This window comes from Cynocephalus volans, chromosome 16, assembly GCF_027409185.1.
Source record: "Cynocephalus volans isolate mCynVol1 chromosome 16, mCynVol1.pri, whole genome shotgun sequence".
NCBI classification, from domain to species: domain Eukaryota; kingdom Metazoa; phylum Chordata; class Mammalia; order Dermoptera; family Cynocephalidae; genus Cynocephalus; species Cynocephalus volans.
Genome location: NC_084475.1, coordinates 21351772 through 21357444, shown reverse-complemented (window position 1 = coordinate 21357444; position 5673 = coordinate 21351772).

The window sequence follows — 5673 nt, the reverse complement described above, 5'->3', positions numbered from 1 at the left end:
AAGAGATTGTTGTTTTTTAGTGTTTTGTGTGAACCACCTCGTCTTTGTCTCCTGGGCTGGAGGCCACCAGGGCCCCCCCCACAGCAGCCAGGCATTGGGTCTCCAGGGGCCCCCAGGACTGGGTCTGGCTCCCCCCATCCCCTTCTGCAGCCCATCCAGGCTGAGCAGGTGTCAAGGCCAGGCCAGCAGCCTCCCCACTCTCAGCCCGACCCCCATGTCCACACACTCCACCTCGTCCTGTGCCCTGATGCAGCTCCGCTGCCCGGGCACAGAGAACGGCCCCTCGTTCCTGGCCTGGCCCAGGAAGATCTCAGTCCTCACTCCTGGAAGGGGCTCTGAGACCACCCCAGCCTGCAGGTGCTCGAAGCCCGCAGCTGCTATTGTGTACCCCCCATGACTGGAGAGACTCTAGGGGGACAGGCGGACCTCTCCCCTTCCCTTATCAGGTTGTGACAGCCTGGAACTCTCCAGAAACAGGGACAGGATGGGCCCGCCCACGAGGGGAGTGGGGGCACTGGTGCATCCTCAGGTCCGGGCAGCAGATGGCACTCGCCTCAGGCTCCTCCCTCCCTCTGATGCCACCTGGCGCAGGCGCCTGCCCAGCCTGAGGCTCTGTCCACGTGCACACATGGTTCCATCTGCTCAGAATCCTGGGGGGCGGCCCCCTCCCCTCGGGGGTGTGGAGGAGCCTGGGGAGGGCAGGCAGGCAGGCACCCGCATGATGGGATGGGAGGGCTGAGGGCTGGAGGCGCCTGAAGCGCTTGGCGGGAGGCGAGGGTCTTCTGAGCAGGCCACGCTGTTCAGGACACTGCATCGCATGGTTCAGCATCGTCCCAGCATCCCCACCAGGCAGGCCTGTTGGCTGAGCCTCCCTGTTCCCTCATCTGCACTGCGGGTGGGTGGCTGCGTGTGCGGCTGGAGGTCCCGGGAAGCCTCTGGAAGGCAGGTGCTGCCGCTGTGTCTGCGTCTGCTCTGAAACACTTTCTGGACCCTGCTTTGAGGTTTTCCCTCCCTTTGAGGGGCTGGCCAGGCTCAGGGCTCCTCTGCAGACAGGCACTGCCCTGGCCATGCGGCCATGCCCTGGTCCTTGATCCTGGGGATGAGTTTTGGTGACAGTGACCACACACACTGCATGTGGGCTCGTGTCCCTCACTCGGCAGACGGTGCAGGCTGCTGGGCCCCCTCTGCTCACCACCGCCAGGTGGGGCTTAAGACCAGAAGGAAGAGCTCAAGACTTTAGGGGTGAGGTTAGGAAAATGCACCCCCCAGGCGCCAACCTGGGACAAAGTGTGTGAGGACCTGGGGCATGGCCGGCTTGTGGAGCTCAAACCAAAGGTGGAGTTCAGCCTGGAAGTTGTAGGTGGCCTTGGGCAGTGTCCCGAGCACAGGGCAGGTCAGCATGTGGCCCTGAGGTCATGGTTGGGCACCTCAGCTCATACAGCAACTGTGGGCCCTCCCTGGTTTACAGACACAGCCGTGCCCATGCAAAGATGAAGCCAAGCCACGGTGACCAACAGTGCCCAGCGACGATGCCACGGTGCGCGCTGCAGACTGACTCGGGCTGCTCCCGCGGCTCCACCGCAAGCTGGGCTTGACTCGGGAGTCCCACCCACTCCCTGGGCTGGGGGAGACCTAGGCACGTCCTGGCGAGAGCTGCTGAGAGAAGTAGAGGATGACGGCAGTGTCCCCTTAGGGCGCGTGACCCTTCACTAGGCTTGGGCTGAAGGCACATCTCCGTGGGCCTCACCACAACCTGCTTGGTGGGCAGCCCCCTCCCCAGGGACAGATGGGGATACAGGCTGCAGGGCTCTGAGTGCATGACCCAGTGCAGCTGGCATCTGAAGTGTGGAGACTTTAACCCCAGAACTTCCCAAACTCAGGGTTGGCTGTGACCAGTAGCTCAGGAGATCTCTCACTGTCCTGGGGACTGCTCCTACTTAGGGGCTTCACAGCCACCCAGGCCTGGCCCCCATGAGGACAGAGCCAGCCAACCAGGAGCACCTGAGGGTGGCACTAGGTGGTCCTCGGGGGACTGGGACTCTTGCTACAGGTTCTGGGCTTTGGCTGGTCAGTGAGTCCTGGGACTGGCCTCTGTTGGTTCTAACCACCCGAGACCATGTAGGGCTGGGGGGTCCTCAGGGCTGTGTGGCACCAGCTGTGGTGTCACCTGCCCTGACTGGGCCTTGGTTTCCTCTTCTGTACCATGAGGAGTGGTCAGGAGCACGGGGCTTTTTCCTTGTCCTTTAGTGGCAGAGCTGAGTGCTGACAGCTCCTGAGGCCAGAGCCGTGCCCAGCAGCAGGACAAGCAGGGCTGTGAGCCCCAGGCCCCGCAGAGCGGTTGTCCCTGGATGGCCAATGTGGGACTGGTGCTGGCCCTGACACCAGCACAGTTTGTGCTCTCACTCACCTGGGTGAGGTGAGGATTGCCCTTCTCTAATCTTACGGGGAAACTGAGGCACGGGAGCAGTGGTGGTCGCTGGGTCAGTAGTGTCCTCAGGGTTGGAGATATCCTTCCAGGCTTAACCCTTCCCAGTAGAACAGCCCGGTCAGGCCTCTAGTGGAGTGGACACGTACCCTCTGAGTCCCTCCAGGGAGATGACGGGGCAGGGAGAAGGCCCGGTGGCCCCTGCAGCTCTGACTGGGACTTGAGGTGAGGAGGGGGCTTGTTTGGCACACCGAGGGGCTGCCTCAGTTGCCCACAGTGCCCTGGCCCTGCCTGCCTCCCCTCTGGGGCAGCCTTGCCCCTCGAGCCCGTCCCCGCTCGGCCCGCAGCAGCTCACCCTCTGCCAGCTGTAGCAGGAGCCAGTCCATGTTCCAGGAGGGAGGTGGGGAAGGGGCTGGACGCTGGCAGCCAGGGGCCGCCTGGCCCAAGCCCTCCACCAGCTGCAGCTAAAGCCCCGGGAGGGGCCCAGGAGCGTCAGGGGCCACACGGGCGGAAACGGGTTTTCTGTTCTGGCACACACGCGGGTGCTCTGGCCAAGAAAAATAGAAAAGTGTGTTCATCTGAAGCCATGTCACATGTTGCTGGGGGACTAACTGCTGAGCCGAGGGCATTCAGCAGATGAGAACACTCTGGGGACTTCTGCAGAGAGGGACGCTGGGGGTGGGGGCGGTGCACTCCTACAGCCAGGAGAGGCAGCCGCAGCTTTCCAGCTCAGCAACAGTCCCTGACTTTCCAGCTCTGGATTTACAGGTTTTCCCTTGTTTGTTGATCGATCACAGGGTGTGTCAAGGGCCCTTTTGCACCTGTCACTCTGCGTACTGCACACACCCACACCTCTGCTGTCATTGGACCTCTTTTTTTTTTTCTTATTTTTTAGTTGTCACATATAATTTGCTTTGACATTTAGGGGCTGGGGTTCCATGTCATTCCTAGAACTCTGTCCCACCCACATCCTGCCCACAAGCCACGTGGCAGCGTCTCACATGTCCTGGCTGGGTGAGAACATGTCCTTGAGCAGCTGGGATGGTAGGAGGAGGGGCCTGCCTGCCAGGTGCAACCCAGGGAAGGGGATGGAGACGTCATTTCTGCTCCCTTGGGGTGGCTGGGGGGACAGGCTGGTGGTGGCACTGTGCTCTAGGGGCAGCTATTAGGCCCCCCCTCCCGAAATAGGCCCCAGGTCACACCTGTTACCCCCTTGGTCTTCCAGCTCCTTCTGCTGTGGGTAGTTCTAGGACCCAGTGGACGAGAGGACGCTGTGGCTTCCTGTGGGCATGGAGAGGTCTCTGAACCGTGGGGGGCTGTGGCTTCCTGTGGGCACGGAGAGGTCTCTGAACCGTGGGGGGCTGTGCCTCAAGCCTCCGCTGTCGAGGGAGCTGAGCTTCCCTCACTGGCTCAGCCCCTCCCCATCCAGGCTGGTGGGTTGTAGGGGCAGGTGTGGGGAGGTCTCCGGCCCCTTAGCGAGGACAGGGTTCCCAGGGGGAGGGGCCAGACTCTAGAACCACAAGAACCACAAGCTGGACTCTGCCTGGGGTTGATTCTACCCAACCCCGCTCACTGCCCTTGTGGGCTTCATCCTCTCCCAGCAGGGCCTGCTCCTGACCCATGTGACTTTTTTGAGACAGGTGACAGGGTCAAGCAAATCATCTATCTATGCCAGGCTTGGAACTGCTGGTGTGACTGTGAACAAACCAGACCAGACACCTGCCCTCATGGGGTTTGCATTCCAGCAGGGGAGACAGAAAGCAAGGACTCAGCATTTCAGAATTCCTGACCTTTATTTCCTTCCCTCTTTCTTTCTTTGAGTTTAATTTTCTTTTCTTTCTCTGCACTTAGATCATTGATTGCCAGCTCTTTCCCTCTCAAGTCTATGTATTTAAGACTGAATTTCCCTCAAAGCACAAGTTGACCACCTACAAGTTTTGATATGTTATATTTTCATTATTCTTATGTTCAACATATTTTCTAATTTCCAGGTGTTTCTTTGAATAATGGGCTGGTCAGAACCACGTTGCTTTTTTTATCTTTTCATTTTTGATTTCTAACTTAGCTTCCATATGGCCAGAGAATATGTTTCATATTATTTCAATCCTTTAACTTGATTGAGACTTCTGTACAGCCCAGCATTTGGCCAATTTTGATAAATGCTGCCTCTGTGTACTTAAAAAGAATGTGTATTCTGCATTTGTGTGCACATGATCTAGGTCCAGTAAGCTCATTGTGTTTTCTGAGTCTTCTACAGCATTACTAATTTCTTTCCTACTTGTTCTATCATTTCCTGAGAGAGAAATGCCAGGATCTCCCATTGCAATTGTGCACTATCCCTTTCTCATTTCAGTCTGCTCACTTTTGCTTTATGTATTTTGAGGCTGTGTTATTCGGTGCGTACACATTTAGAACAGTTGTTTTCCCGTGGGTTGACCCTTTGTCATTACGACCATCCCTCTTTGCCTCCAGCAGTGCTTCTTGCCTTAAAGTCTCCTTTATCTGGTCGCAGTTCAGCCACACCTGCTTCCTCTCCTTAGTGTTTGCACCATTCATCTTTGCCCTTCTTTTTTACTTCTGACCTTTCTAGGGCCTTGTATTTAAGCATAGTGCAAAAGTAGACATGGACAATAATCAAAGCAGGTTTGGCCTGCATTGGGCTAGATTTGACCTGAGGGCTGTAGTTTGCCAACCCCTGACCTAGTGGGTTTACTTTTGCTCTGGTGGGCAGTTAGGGGAGGGGTGGGGGCTGATGCCCTGGGTCTGGGCTGATGGAGAAGATGGACTCCAGACTATGAGGACTGATCGGGTTCTCTGTCCTTACTCCTACTGGATAGCCCCATAGGAACGACAACCAAAGTCCTCCTCCCTGACTAAACACCTTGAGGCCACAGGACACCCTCCTCAGCTGTTCAGCCCCTCAGCCAGCGTTACTGGCCAGCAAATGCCTGCTGCAAAAACCTGTGTCACCGTCACGCTCAGCTCTCATGGCTTCCCTTCTCTGGGATCTCAGAGCCCATGTCCCGGGTGCCTTGCTTTGCTCATAATAGACAAACACATATGGGGATGTTCGAGTGCATTAGGGGAGGGGGAGAGCTGGGCGAGGAAGAGACCAGGTACAGGAGAGTGTAGAAAGCCCGAGGAGGGAGAGCGAAATGGACAGATGGACCTACATGGGATGTGACACTTGAGGAAAGCATTGAAGGAGAAGAGGGAGTTTGTCTCAACTGGATTTCCAGGAAAGAGTG